General features: G+C 48.9%; 1 non-coding gene across 1 annotated transcript; it reads left to right on the top strand.

The window, feature by feature from the left end:
- The first annotated feature begins 13,869 nt into the window (after positions 1-13,869).
- On the top strand, positions 13,870-14,062 carry LOC115651757. The gene has a single exon (XR_004000428.1). It is a non-coding gene; the product is annotated as a U2 spliceosomal RNA (small nuclear RNA).
- The last annotated feature ends 1,543 nt before the right edge of the window (positions 14,063-15,605 follow it).

Raw genomic sequence — 15,605 nt, 5'->3', positions numbered from 1 at the left:
GTATCCCTGTCCTTCTCCGTGTTAGCAATAACCCCCAACTTCGTGTCATCTGCAAACTTTATTAGCACATTCCCGCTCTTTGTGCCAAGGTCGGTAATAAAAAGGTTAAATAAGATCGGTCCCAAAACCAATCCTTGAGGGACTCCACTAGTAACCTCCTTCCAGCCTGACAGTTCACCCTTCAAGACGACCCGCTGGAGTCTCCCCTTTAACCAGTTCCTTATCCACCTTACAACTTTCATATTCATCCCCATCTTTTCCAATTTAACTAACAGTTCCCCATGCGGAACCGTGTCAAATGCCTTACTGAAATCGAGGTAAATTAGATCTACCGCATTTCCTTTATCTAAGTAATCCGTCACCTTCTCAAAGAAGGAGATCAGATTGGTTTGGCACGATCTACCTTTAGTAAATCCATGTTGCAGTTCATCCCAATTACCACTGACCTCTATGTCCTTGACTACTTTCTCCCTTAAAATTTTTTCCAAGACCTTACACACTACAGACATCAAGCTAACAGGCATATAATTACCCGGATCACTTTTCTTCCCTTTCTTAAAAATAGGGACTACGTTAGCAATCCTCCAGTCGTACGGCACAACCCCCGAGTTTATCGATTGCTTAAAAATTCTCGCTAACGGGCTCGCAATTTCACGCGCCAGTTCCTTTAATATCCTCGGATGGAGATTGTCCGGGCCCTCCGATTTTGTCCCATCAAGCTGTTCAAGTTTGGCCTCTATCTCAGATGCGGTAATATCCACCTCCATATCCACATTCCCGTTTATCATCCCTCCATCATCGCTAAACTCCTCACTCGTCTTATTAAAAACTGAGGCAAAGTACTTATTTAGATATTGGGCCATGCCTAGGTTATCCTTAACCTCCATTCCATCCTCAGTGTATAGCGGCCCCACTTCTTCTTTCTTTGTTTTCTTCTTATTTATGTGGCTGTAGAACCTTTTACTATTGGTTTTGATTCCCTTTGCAAGGTCCAGTTCAATGCGGCTTTTAGCCTTCCTCACTTTATCCCTACATGTTCTGACCTCACCAAGGTAGCTTCCCTTGCTAATCCCGCCTTTCTTCCACTCCCTGTAAGATTTCTCCTTTCTCCTAATCCCCTCTCTGAGTTGCTTGCTCATCCAGTTTGGCCTGCAACTCCTGCCCATGGTTTTTTTCCCCTTTCTTGGGATGCAGGCTTCCAACAATTTCCCCAGCTGCGACTTAAAGTAATTCCAGGCCTCCTCCGCATTTAAATCCGCAAGTTCCTCCGTCCAATCCACTTCCTTAACTAATTTCCTTAACTCTTTAAAATTAGCCCTCGAGAAATCGAAAACCCTAATCCGAGATCTACATTAGTTTATCCTCCCATCTAGTTTGAACTGAATCAGCTCATGATCACTCGAACCAAGGTTATCCCTTACCACCATTTCTTCTACGAGGTCCTCACTGCTCAGCAAAATCAAATCTAAAATGGCATCCCCTCTCGTAGGTACTTCAACTACTTGATGAAGAAATCCATCCGCTATCACATCCAGAAAAATGTGACCCCTATTATTCTTGCAAGCACTCGTCCTCCAGTCTATATCCGGGAAGTTGAAGTCTCCCATAATCACACATTTCCCCTTTGTGTTTACTTCATTAAAGACATTAAAGAGGTCTCTATCCATATCCAAATCATATCCCGGCGGTCTATAGCACACCCCAAGCACTATCTCAGGGGAAGCTCTAGTTGCTTTTTTACCCGGTGTGATTTTTGCCCAGACAAACTCTGTCTTATCCATTCCATCGCTTCTTACTTCATTACAGTTAATCTCATCATTGATGTACAAGGCTACTCCACCACCTTTGCCTTTCTTCCTATCTTTTCTAAAGAGCACATAGCCTTCAATACCTGTACTCCAGTCATGAGTACTATTCCACCAGGTTTCTGTTATCCCTATGATATCCGGTTTCACTTCCTGCACCAGTAGCTCCAGTTCCTCCATCTTGTTACCTAGGCTCCTCGCATTAGTGTACAGACATTTTAATTTTTGGCGTTTAGCATCAATGACTTTCTTTCCCCCGTCGTGCACAGACCTTCTACCACCAGCATCACCCGTTAATCTGGTTCCTACTCCACTATTCCTCCTCGGATCAATTATTTGGTCCACAAGGGTATCCCCTCTCACTTTGTTTACTTCCCTCTCCAAGTTATATTCCGGCGTGGAGATCTCCTGGACATCTCCCAACCATCTCCCCGAACTTCCTAGTTTAAAGCTCTCTTGATGAGGTCGGCGAGCCTCCATCCTAGAATTCTGTTTCCCTCCTTACTTAGATGAAGTCCATCCTGAGCGAACAGTTGTCTGTCCGTAAATGCTTCCCAATGACCGTACATCCCAAAGCCCTCCTTGTAACACCAATGCCTGAGCCATCTGTTGATCGCCATAATCTTGTCACTCCTTCGTCGCCCTACTCTAGGAACCGGCAGAATCCCACTGAAGACCACCTGAGCCTCGATTTCTTTGAGCGTCTTCCCCAGTCTGGCATAAACCTCCTTGATACAGTCCAGCGAGTAACTAGCCATATCATTTGTTCCCACATGAAGGACAATCAACGGATTTTTTCCCGCTCCTGCAATGATCCTATTCAGCCTCAGGTCCACATCCTGTATCTTAGCCCCTGGCAGACAGCACACCCTTCTGTTCCTCCCGATCAGGTCTAGTTACAGGCCTATCTATTCTTTTCAGTAAAGAGTCTCCAATCACGTAGACTTGCCTTTTCCTGGCGACAGTTTGATTCTCCGGTCTATCCCCCACACCAACCTGCCGCAAGCCCTCGCGATTTGTATTCGCCCTTACAATCCTCCTAGGGCTTATACTTGGTGCCGCCTCCATTGACTCCTCCCCTCCTTCTGCAGGACTAGCTGCTCGTCTCTTTTTCCTTGCCCTCTCTCCTTCAGCAGCCTGCTGTGATCCATCTTCATTTCCCAACTCAGCAAACCTGTTCCTGAGTTCTATTTCTCCATCGCTGGCCCGTCTTTTCCTCTGCCTGGTTCTCCTAGTCACATGTTTCCACCGTCCACTTTCCTCACCCGGCAGCCCCTCCTCAGAGTTCTTTGGTCCTGCTTCCATCCGCTCGTCTGGGCTTGTCCCCTGCGCCTCATCATGTCTGTGTTCCATCATCCGCTCAAACCCCCTTCTAAACTCAGCCAGGGTTTCCACTTCCATCTCCAGTCCTCTTATCTTTTCTTCCAGCAGCTCTATCAGGCGGCACTTCATGCAGACATAACTCCTTTCAGGTGCCCCCTCCAGGACCATGTACATGCCACAGCTACCGCATCCGGTCATCCTCAGCATGTCTCTACCTGCTGCCTCTGCCTCCATCATATCCGTCCCACTCTGTGCCTGGCAGTCCATGCCTCACACCGTACCACAGGCCACCAACGAGCACTGGACTCTTGCCCCTTCCCTTGTCTGACTTCCTGGTCTCTGTGCCTTGGTCTCCCCTGTGACCTTCCCCTGGGAATTCCCACTGGAACTCCCCTGTTAGCAGCTCTATTCGCTGGCTCCTGTGCCTTAATATCCACACAGCTTGGGGGGGGGGGATAGCCCCCCCACCAAGCCAGTCTAATTTATTGTTGCAGGGCAAACGAAGGAGCCATAGTTTAATGGAAATATTCAGCCCCTACAGTGGTCTTGCAGCAGGGAAGACAGAGTTGATGGGAAGGGAACTGGTTTGGATAGGGGCCCCAGTCCCCTTCCTTTGCAAAATAATTTGATGTTATTTTATCAATGCCTCAGCTTCCCCTTCTGAGGTGGGGGGGAGATAAAAGTCTCAGCCTTCTGTGCCATGTTGCAGACCTTTCACATTCTCCTCTCTTGATGTATTTGATTTCCTCCTCCAACCCTCCCTCTCTCTCTCACCTGGAGTTCACAGCACTAACTACCGGCTGGGGGCTTTTTTCCTGGGTTCCATGACATGATCCCGACTTTAGTTCTGAAACAGACACAGGCAGGCACAAACTCACCTTCAAACAGCAACACCCCGAAAACCACAATACCAACCCAATGTTACAAACCTGCGGGGAATCACAGGGTCAGACACTCACCGCTGGGAGCCCCAGCAGCTGCTCAGGTGACTGAGGTCCACTGCAGAGATTCCTGCCCCCCCTCAGCGTCTCCTCCAGGTGAGTGCTGGGGGGAGGGGAGGGGAGGCTGCAAAGCACATGTCCCTTCTCCCCCTTCCCCTCCCCCGACCTGCAACACCCACGCAGCTGCCTCTGCCTCAGCCCTCTGCCGGCCAGTGTCTCTCGTTGCCTAGCAACAACAGCTGCTGCTTCCGGGAGAGACTCTGCCGGTGCAGGGCCCCCTCAGGCACGGGGCCGAATTCAGGGGAATCAGGCAAATCGGCCTAAAGCCGGCCCTGGTAGGTTACATCAGAGAGGAGCTGCAGGGTCTAGGCAGCAGGATGCCTGTGCCTTTAAGAGCCCAGGCCTGGGAAGCCCATGCTGAGAGGTGCTGGCTGTGGGAGGGGAAATAAAAAAGCCCCTCTGCTCCCTGTTTGCAAACACTGGAGTCTCAGCCCCCCGGGGTAACTGTTACCTCTCTGCCCCTGCCTGTGCCGGGGTTTGACCCTCTGGCAGCATCTCTCCCTGGGCTTAACTCCAGCTCCTTCCCTCATCCCTGATTTTGCCCTTCAGCCCCTCTCCTAACTCTGCCTCCAGTTGCTTGACCCCCCCAGACCAACCCGTTTCCACCCCCTGCTCAGACCCTGGCCACCCCCCCCCTATTTGCTCCCCTTTGCCTCTTTTTAATCCCTGTAAAAAGTAGGGGGTGCTGGGTCCCATTCTTGGCCGAGGGGCGCTGGGCACCTGGCCCCTGCCTGCCCAATGCTCAAAGTGCCCCCCACGATCTTGCGGATGTTTGCCAAGTGCTGTAGGGTCACCTGCAGTGGGGAGAGAGACACAGTTAGGGGGTGATGTAGCCAAGGATGCCTCACCCAACACTGAGATGCAGCCACCTCTGGAGTGGGTTGCACAAGTCAGCAAATGAATTTGCAACAGGAAACGCACTGAAAGGACTGAAGCAGCTGCAGGAAGTGGAGAAAAAGCAGGAGCCCTGGATCCCAGCCCTGCCCCTCCCCGACTCTACCCCCTAACCTCCACTTTCCTCCCAGAGTTGGGGGGAGAACCCAAGAGTCTTGATCCCCAGCCTTGCCCACCCCCATATTTCGATGTGGCTCCATCCAATAGCTGCCTTTCCAAATTGCAGGGCAGCACCACAGGGCACACCAGGGACCTGCCTGTTTGCACAGGATGGGTGATGCCAGTGCCCTAGGTGCGGAGAGATGATGCTAAGGGAGAAACAGGCAGCAGACAGCCTCCATGACAGAGAAAGAAGTTCTAGGGGGTGCCATGCTGCAAGGAGTGAGGGAGGTTGGCAGGGAATGGAAGGATCTTCCTTCACAGCAGGTGCGTCTGTCTCCGCCCCGCAATTCCTTCCCAGCTCTACCCCGGCCCAGGCTAATCCCAGCCCAGCTACCAGGGTTAAATTTGGCCTGGATTCCCCAGCTGCTGGTGGAGGGGAATGGGGCTGGGGAGCATGAGCCTCTACTCCCCCTTCCCCAGACACAGTTGCATGGGCATTGCCCAAAGGAGCCTGCAGCACTGCTGCCTAGAGGAAACTGAGGCACCAGCCAGTGACAGACACATCATGGCTCTCCTCATCTTCATCCTCTTTTCCATATACAACCTGGTGAGGGGAAGGGGGGTAAACTCAGGGCAGTTGCACGGTTAACCTGTGGAACTCCTTGCCAGAGGATGTTGTGAAGGCCAAGACTATAACAGGGTTCAGAAAAGAACTAGATAAGATTGTGGTGGATAGGTCCATCAAGGGCTATTAACCAGGGAGGGCAGGGATGGTGCCTGTAGCCTCTGTCTGCCAGAAGCTGGGAATGGGCGGCAGGGGATGGATCACTTGATTTCCTGCTCTATTCATTTCCTCTGGGGCACCTGGCACTGGCCACTGTCAGAAGACAGGAGGATACTGGGCTAGATGGACTTTGCCTATGAACCAGTCTGGCCGTTCTTATGTCTCCCTTGGCGCAGCAGTGAAACCCAGTGGGCAGTCGGAGTAATGCACAGAAGGTGTTTTCCTTTGGCGCAGCAGTGACACTCAGTGGCCAATCAGAGTAATGCACAGAGCATGTTTCCCATTGATACAGCAGCGACACCCAGTGGCCAGGTGGCGTAATGCACAGCGTGTGTCTGCCTTCTAGGCACAGTGACACCCAGGACCAGTCACGGTAACGCACAGAGTGTGTTTCCCACCAGTCTGGGTAATGCACAGAGCATGTTTCCCATGGAGCAGCAGGGGTGGCATCAGACTCTTCTCATTTGGTGGGGGACTGAGGCGGGCTAGACAAAAAAAATTGCGGGGAAACACTTGGCCCCTCCCATGCCTCTGCTCCTTCTCAGTTAAAGGCCAGGCTTATCTCCTCCCCCACCGCCCCGGCCACAGTTTACAGCAATACAATCTTTATTAAAATAAAATGGTGAACAGGGTTTACATTAAATAATCAAAATCTGTCCAAATTTTAGTATTATATCCAAAGTTCTTAAAGATCCCATCAACAACCAAAACCTAAATGAAAATTTGAAACCAAAAAAATGCTTAATTTAAAACCCAAACATTAAGAAAAACTTTGTTTTTAAAAATAAAAACTAACAAATGCCATAAATTAATAATTTCAACATTTATCAAAAAAGTGTGCTACAGCAGGTTGATAAAATAATCAAATAAATAAGCCTGACCACTAAAACCTCCTATAAAGGAGTTGAATCCTTGAATACTGACCAAATCTGTATAAAATATGCAGAACTATGTCAAAACTGGTGTTGCAGGTCAGCCATTCGAATCCAACAAATGTCAATTAAAAGCTCCATTCCAACTTAAAAAAACAAAACAAACCAATAAACCAAAATGGTCACAGCCTGAAACAAACCTACACAGAAGCAAAAGTAAACCTGTGCCAACATTGGAACAAATGATGTAAATTTCTAATTCTAACTTCTTGTTTCTCCTAGGCGGAAAATGTTTTGCACCCCAGTAACCAGGCTGTCACTGCAGCTTTCCTTTCACTAAATAAGATTTTTGCCAAATGTAAATTGCCCTCAAATTTCTCTAAGAGAAAGTGAAATTGTATCTTTGCACTAATATCCCAAGTGTGCAAGTCCATCCCCTCAGAGCAGCCCCACACCCTGAGCCCAGGGGAGAATCCCAACTGGTTTGGGCATTTGTAACCCTGGGGCCTGAAGCTGATGAGAGAAAGGGAAGTGAGCAATCTTGGAGCTTTCCGATACCACCTGCTGGGAGCACAGGGAATTGACTGAGCGACGTTCTGGCTGATTTTGACCTTGTTCTCTGCCAGCAGGGTCCACTGGAGAGCTCGGGAGTGACTTGACCATGGCAGCACCCTATGTACATATTAAAAGCCTGCATTTTGGGGCCATTGGGGTGAAATGTGGGTACTTTTGGGGTTGGACCCACATGAGAAGGGATGTGGACAAATTGGGGAGAGTCCAGCGGTGGGCAATACAAATGATTAGGGGGCTGGGGCACATGACTTACAACGACCTACAGGCCATAGCCTTTATGTTAATCTAAAGCAAAGTGAGCATATCTATATTGTGACCTTTTACTCAGAAAGGAAAATTGACTTTTATCTTGTTACTTAAATAGATAAGTACCCACGCCTGTCTGAGACCTTTACCTAGACCAATCGACAATGGAGAATGGCATAGAGTTTTTTTCAGTGTTGTACCCACAGACTTAACAGGTACACTACAAGGGAACTTATGTGCATATGTACATGTCATCAACACGCGCAAACATACTAGCCTGTGAAGTAAGCGTACCCTAACGTTTTGTGGGTGAGGAATGAAATTTGGGCATAGGAAGAAGGATTTCTGGTGCTTGTGCCCTATAAAAGAGGTAACCCACCTCACTAGAGCACTTCACTCTATCATTCTGACTTATTTCCTCCACTCTCTCTCTATGTACTAGCAGTAGGCTGTACTTGTTCTTAAACTTTAAAATTCAAGGAAACTAGGTTAAGCTCCGTTTCCCTAAGTTTTTATTCTTTGTTTATTAGGTTTTGATTTTAAGTTGAACATAGTCAAGTAAACCCTAAGTAACACTAGCTTTTTCTAAGCACTGCATCTTTCACTCCAGAATTGAAAAACCTGAACTGCAAGGCTGGTTCTGTGTCTCTTACCGCCAGGTTATCAAGGAAGGGTGTGAATACATTAACCAAAACATTGTTGCATATAATGCCCTATGTATCTTTTGAATAGCAGTAATGCAACTGTAACTTTATAACTCAATTAAATTAAATTAAATGTAAGCTAATAAATTAAATTTTCATCATATTATCTAAATTAATATTATTAGTACACCCTAAATCAGGCTACGTGGGACAGAGAGTTGGAGTGCAGGGGGATGAGGGTACTTGCCCTGGGAGTGCAGGCTCTAGGGTGGGGTTAGAATGAGAGGTTCAGGGTGCAGTACAGGGCTGAGAGTTAGGGCAGAGAATTGGGCTATCAGGGTTCTGGAAGGAGACCAGGAAAAAGAGAATTGAGATGAAAAAAGGAGATCATGCTAGAGCAGAAAGTGGTGGGGGAAAAAGAAGTTTGAGCTGTAGGGGGGAAGAAACCTCCCTTTCATCAGGGCATCTAAAAACCAGGTGAGAGACATTTCTTCGCCCCTATAAGAACAACTCCAATGGGTCTGGGCTGAGAAACCTCTCCTCTCCTCTCCTCTCCTCTCCTCTCCTCTCCTCTCCTCTCCTCTCCTCAGCAGCTCCAGCTGGGTTGGATTAAGAACAATTTGCCTCTACAGATCTGGGGTTCTTGGCCTGGGACAGGGGAGGGGCTCCTCTTCTTGACATTTGGGACATGGTGGGATGAGAGATGTGACAGAGCGTTATGGGAAATCATAATTTGCTTGATTCATGTGCCACTCCTAGTCCTTGCTGACCCAAACAAGCCGTTTATCCTGCATGCTGATGCCAGTTTGGAGGGTTTGGGAGCAGTCCCGTACCAGGAAGTGGAAGGCAAATGTAAATCTGTAGCCTTTGCCAGCTGAGGACTGTCTGATAGCGAAACTCGCTATCCCATCCACCAGCTGCAGTTCTTGGGCTTGAAATGGGCCATCACTGAGAAATTTGGAGACTACTTGTCTGGTGCTCAGTTTCACGTATGGACAGAGAACAATCCACTGACTTATGTGTTAACAAGGGCTAAGCTGGATGCTACAGGGCAGAGAGGAGGAGCTACTTTTGCTAGCTGTGACTTCAGCATTCAATACCAATGATTTGGTATAATAGGGAGTGTGATTTACCAGGAGCACCAATTCTTGGCTGTGGGGAGGATGTAAGCAGGGTCAGAATGAACTCTACCCTGATATCTGTTGGTGATGTGTTGTAAAGGCCTTTTGTTGCTGATGTGCATGGTCACACCCACCCCGCATTGCATGATGGGGGTGCTTGTCCAAATGGTCATTTCGGCTGCTGTGAGATCCCCAATCTCTTTCTTATTAGAGCAAGAGTAATAAAGTGTAGTTATGCTGGTGATATGAATCAAGGACAGTAGAACGGTCCTTAGCAGTTCATGCTTTTGGGAATCACCTGAACCTACATACATCTCATTAGGCAAGGGGCATGGGTTCCAAAGCATGGTAAGCTAAGAAAAATGGAAAATGTATGTTTAAATTTAGTACTAGGGTTCTTTTTTGAAGTTTCTAATTGCAGATTTTATGGGTTTTTTGTCTCTAGTTTAAAAATAAAGCTTTTTATAATTTTATTGTAAACTTGTTTCTATGCCACAGATTTAACATCACTAATGCTTAAGCATGAATTTTAGATGTACTTAGACTGGGGGGTTCTGATCTCGCTTATACACTAAAAGTTATAAGCAGCTTCACAGTTGTGTAAAATGCTCTTTTCCACTCTGACTGCAAGGAAGTTTTGCAGGTTGGACTCAAGGACTGCAGCTGGGGGGCAGGACTGTTGTGGCACGTGCCCCATCTCTGCAACCAACCTTTGCTACCTCACTCCATAATGTCACACACACAGCAACCTTTTATCTCTCAGAACCAGAATATACCACAGAAGAAATCTAATGGTATAACCTTAAGGTGAGGGATTGCAGCACTAACAGCAATTCTAAGAGATTTAAAAGTATCTCCATCTTTGCACACCAGGAACAGCAGAAAGGAAATCATCTAGAGCAATCACAGACAGGCAAACATCTATTCTTACCCCCAACATGCTTTCAGCATTTGGAACCCATACCCCTTAATGGTGAGTACTTTTCAGGTGAGGGTGAAGCTGAAGGCTTAACTGAAAACAGTTTAAGAAGTGCTCCCATCTCTGGCACTCAGCTACCCAGCTCCCAATGGGGTCCAAACCCCAAATAGTTCCCTTTTACCCTGTATAAGCTGTAAAATCCTGTGACCAGGGCAGCTGCCTAGCAGACTGCGCATCTGCCTGTCAGCGCGAGAGCACGTAAGGTGCTAATCCAGATAGTGGTGGCTGGGTGGCAGTAGCCATAAGAAGCAAGCAGAGTGGTGCAGCCGAAGTGTGCTGGGTCCATAACCCAGAAGCTAATGAATCAAAACCATCCTCTGCTATGCATGTGCTTGGTTTTTTTTTTCCTCAGGGTCTTCCAGCAAGGAAGTGACCAGCAGAGCACAAAGAGCCTAGGCCATGAGGCTGCCTGGGCTGAAGGCAAAAGGCAGACCTGGGCGTGGCGAGGGTCTCCTGTCCCGGAATGAGGCTGCAGTGCTTCCTGGTCCCCTTTTCCCACCCACACTAGTGGGCGGCCGTTGCTGTGGGAGAACACAAGGGAGGCTCTCTTGGGGCTAGGCAGCGCAGTGTGGTTGTCAGAAGAAAGAGCTGAGGCTCCCGACTCGACCTACCATTGACTCGCGTGGCTCTGCGCGCCATCAGCCGGGGCGGGCCAGGCTGCGGACGTGACTCAGGCTTGAGCAGCATGGCCGCACTTTCCTGACGAGGTATGAGGCAGGCCAAGAGCTTTGCATGGCCTACAGGGAAGTGGGAGGGAGGCATCTTTGAGCCAGCGTGTCTCATCTGCTTCTCCCTTGCCATTTGGGTGGAGGCAGGAAGGGAGTGAAATGTTCCCGGCTGAAAGTTTTTGTGCTCGGCCTTGAGGATTAAGCCTGAGCCTCTGGAACAGCTGCTGGGAGATGGATTTCTGAATGGCATCCAGCCCGGTCTTTGGGCCACCAGCTGAAAGCACTGAGGCCAAGAGGCAGCAAAATGGGACCTTTGAGGCTCCCCATAGGCCTCAGGAAAGCTAGGAAGTAGCACAGGCTTATTGTTGTCCTTAGGTGGGCTTGAATCACCATCCTTTCAATTAAGAGCCAAACGTGCTGACCCATTGCACCACAGAGACACAGACAGGCCAGGCTGTATGGAGCACAACAGTCAGGAATCAGCTCAGGGTCCGGTCTAGCACATGCATGCAGTGGTTGGACAAGTAACAGCAAGGAACTGGACTGGTGCGGAGTGAAAGATCTGTGGGAAGGAACCAAAAATAGCACTGGAGCTGCAGTACAGTGCTGGCATACACTTTCTTTGGCCTGTTTTGCTGGAAGAGTTAGCAGGGCAAGCTTGTTAGTCACAGGTCAGTGGGTGAGTTTATGCTAATTCTGGACTCTGGGACCTGAGCTGGGGTGGGAGGGGCATGACTTCTGTGGCACACGCACCCTCTCTGCAACCAATCTTTGTAACCTCACTTCATAACAGCACACACAGAGCAACCTTTTACCTTTCAGCACCAAAGTATACTGTGGAAGAGATCTAACAGCATAAGCTTAAAATGAGGAACTTCAGTACTAACAACAATTTTAAGACATTCAAAAATATCTCTGTCTCAACACACCAAACACAGCCAAGGGAAAAAATCAACAAACAAACAAACACCCATTCTTACATTCTACTTGCTCTTGGTATTTGGAACCCATATCCCTTAATGGTGAGTCCTTTTCAGGCGAGGGTCAAGCTCTCAGGCCTCAAATGCCAGGTACAGTTACTCTGTCCTTGATCCAAAATAAACAGGAAAATACACTTGATTACTCCTGCCCCAAGAACAAAGAGACTGGGGATCCCACAGCAGCTGAAATGACCATTTGGACAAGCACTCCCCTCATGCAATCTGGGGTGGGTGTAACCATGCAAATGACATCAGCCCCAAAAGGCCTTTACAACAGATCACCCACAGATGGCAGGGTAGAGTTCATACCGCCCCTGCTTAAACTAGATTGTGGCAAAGCTTAAAAACACACTGAACGTTAAAACTCACCAAACGCGGGTCAATCCATCCTCATCGTTGTATCTGCTCATTATACTCCACACCTGAACGTAGCCCTCACATGGACAACATACCCTCCTAACTCAGTGTCTGTACGTTAACCTTTTACCCCCAGTCGGGGCTATTGCAGATTCTGTATTCCTTACGCCACTTGATCTTAAACTGAACTTCGCACCCCCTGGGTAATCTGTACATTGTTCCCTGATCACCAGAAACATCTACGCCTAAACGCTGTACCGTGCACCTTTTTCTTCTTTGAACGTCATCTTACTAAAATGTTGATATTTGTTTGAGATCCCGGCTCCTGTTCCTTTACAAGGCATGTGCCTTTGCTCTGGGTTTTAGTCTGCTAATACAGCGGGGGCAGGGTGGGGGCTGATTGAGCCAGAGGCACTTGCCTGCTGCAGACACGGATCCAAGGCTGAACCTTGTCCCCCACAAGCTGAAGGCTTAACTGAAAACAGTTAAAGAAGTGCTCCCGTCTCCGGCACTCAGCTCCCCAGCTTCCAATGGGGTCCAAACCCCAAATAGATCCCTTTTACCCTGTAGAAGCTGTAAAATCCTGTGACCAGGGCAGCTGCCTAGCAGCCTGCACATCTGCCTGCCAGTGTGAGAACTTGTAAGGCGCTAATCCAGATAGAGGTGGCTGGGTGGCAGGGGGAGTAAAGAGCCAGCAGAGTGGTGTAGCGGGTGTGTGCTGGGCCCATAACCCAGAGGTCAATGGATCAAAGCCATTCTCTGATACACGAGCACTTGTCTCTTTTTCCCTCTGGGCCTTCAAGCAAGCAAAACCCTCAGCTTGCTGGCCCAGCTCTGTCTGCCATGCGCCTAGGCAGCAGCAGGACAGTCTCAGGAGAGCAGCTCCCACCCATTATCTCCTGTAGTGGAAAGAAAGTAGAATTGTGGCTGGACTTTTGCTATTCCTGTTCAGGGAGTCAGTGGCTGTGAGGCAACCCTTACTGATAATGGCAGGGGAAGTGTTATCTCTTCTGCATTGATGCTGCAATTTTTTGTTGTGCCCTTTCTCTCCCCCTTCAATGCAGGCAGGCTTGGTGGCTTGGGGAGGTGAGTCAAGCCTGGTTTCTTTTGGCAGACACCTGGTTGAGAACTGGTGCTCTACGGTCTTGTTTTAACTGACCAGCCCTAATGTCTGTTGTCTTGTCTCATACTTTGGAAGCCTTTTGTTTACCCCTTTCCACTGCAAAAACTGAGTATTCAGTCCTACTCTTTCTTTCCAAGCCGCTAACCAGTTACTGGTCCATGCGAGGGCCTGAGCCATCTGGAGTAGCTTGTGACTGTGAGTGGCAACCTCAGGGCAGACTGTTAAGAAGCAGGACACAATCCCCAAATTGGTTGTGTGTTCTAGACTTACATTTCACCAAGTGTCAGATTAGGGATGACATCCCTTTTATGACTTTTTAAACCAAACTTGCTATTTTTGCATCATTTGAGCGTTCGATGAAGAGGGCTAGAAATGTTTTTATTAACCTGAATGTTAGATCATTTTAACATTGGCTGGAATCAAAATGTTAAATCTGTTCTTATGACTTTAATAACTGATACTTCCTATATCTCAGGACTAGCTATTAAACTGATTTTTGGACTAGGGAGATGGAATAGCAGCTTCCTCCATCCATTGCACACATCACCCTGTTATTGTGGCACTGAACCCCCAGGAGCGGGGGACCTCCTTATGAGGAAAATATCATGGTTGAAGAGCAGCGAAGAAAAGTGGTGGTGTCTGTGTTCCCGTTTGGTTTGTACTGAGTATGGTTTTGAGTCATTTGTGACTCTTTCATCAGTTATTAGTAACATCTTATTATTAGACCTCTGAGTTGAAAGGCTGCTCTTGCAGGTTTTACTTTGTCGTTGTTTGTAGGTCAAACAGCCACTTTCTTAGGCCTGGTCTACACTACGCGTTTAAACTGAATTTAGCAGCGTTAAACCGAGTTAACCCTGCACCCGTCCACACAATGAAGCCCTTGATATCGATATAAAGGGCCCTTAATACCGATATCTCTACTCCTCCCCGACGAGGGGAGTAGCACAGAAATCAGTATTGCCATGTTGGAGTAGGGTTAGTGTGGCCACAATTTGACAGTATTGGCCTCCGGGTGGTATCCCACAGTGCACTCTTGTGACCGCTCTGGAAAGCAATCTGAACTTGGATGCAATGGCCAGGTAGACAGGAAAAGCCCCGCGAACTTTTGAATTTCATTTCCTGTTTGCCCAGCGTGGAGCTCTGATCAGCACAGGTGGCGATGCAGTCCCAAACCCAAAACGAGCCCCAGCATGGACCGTCTGGGAGATACTGGATCTGATCGCTGTATGGGGAGACAAATCTGTTCTATCAGAGCTCCGTTACAGAAGACAAAATGACAAAGCATTTGAAAAAATCTCCAGGCTATGATAGACAGAGTCCACAGCCGGGACTCAGCACAGTGCTGCGTGACAAGCGTAACGGAAAGCCAAAGAATCAAATGGACGTTCATGGAGGGAGGGAGGGGGGACTGAGGACTCCAGCGATCCCACAGTCCCTGCAGTCTTCGAAAAGTATTTGCATTTTAGCTGAGCTCCCAATGCCTGAAGGGTCAAAAACATTTTCCCGGGTGTTTCAGGGGCCCCTGGAGCTAGGGTTAGGGACCCTACGGGTTGGGTCCCTGGAGCTAGCATTTGGGGCCCCACGGGTAGGTCTCCTGGAGCTAGGATTAGGGGTCCAACGGGTAGGGCCCCTGGAGCTAGAGTTAGCAGACCCACGGATAGGACCCCTGGAGCTTGGGTTATGGGTCCCACGGGAAGGGCCTCTGGAGTTAGGGTTAGGGGACCCAGGGGTAGGGCCCCTGGAGCTAGGGTTAAGGGCCCCATGGGTAGGGCCCCAGGAACTAGGATTAGGGGCTTCAGGGAAAAGGTCCCTGGAGATAGGGTTACGGGCCCCATGCATAGGACCCCTAGAGCTAGGGTTAGGTGCCCCACAGGTTGGGCCCCTGGAGGTAGGATTAGGCACCCCAGGGATGTGTCCCCTGGAGTTAGGGTTAGGGTTCCCAGGGGTGGAACCCCTGGAGCTAGTGTAAGGGTTTCCAAGGGTGGATCCCCTGGAGCTCGGGTTAAGGGTCCCATGGGTAGGGAGCCTGGACCTAGGGTTAGGGGCTCCACGGGAGGGCCCGTGGTGCTAGGGCTAGTGGCCCCACGGTAGGGTCCCTGGAGCTAGGGTTAGGGGTCCCTGGGGTGGGGCCCC

This window comes from Gopherus evgoodei, chromosome 4 (assembly GCF_007399415.2).
Source record: "Gopherus evgoodei ecotype Sinaloan lineage chromosome 4, rGopEvg1_v1.p, whole genome shotgun sequence".
In the NCBI taxonomy this organism is placed as follows: domain Eukaryota; kingdom Metazoa; phylum Chordata; order Testudines; family Testudinidae; genus Gopherus; species Gopherus evgoodei.
This window is presented reverse-complemented; position numbering and strand designations above follow the sequence as displayed.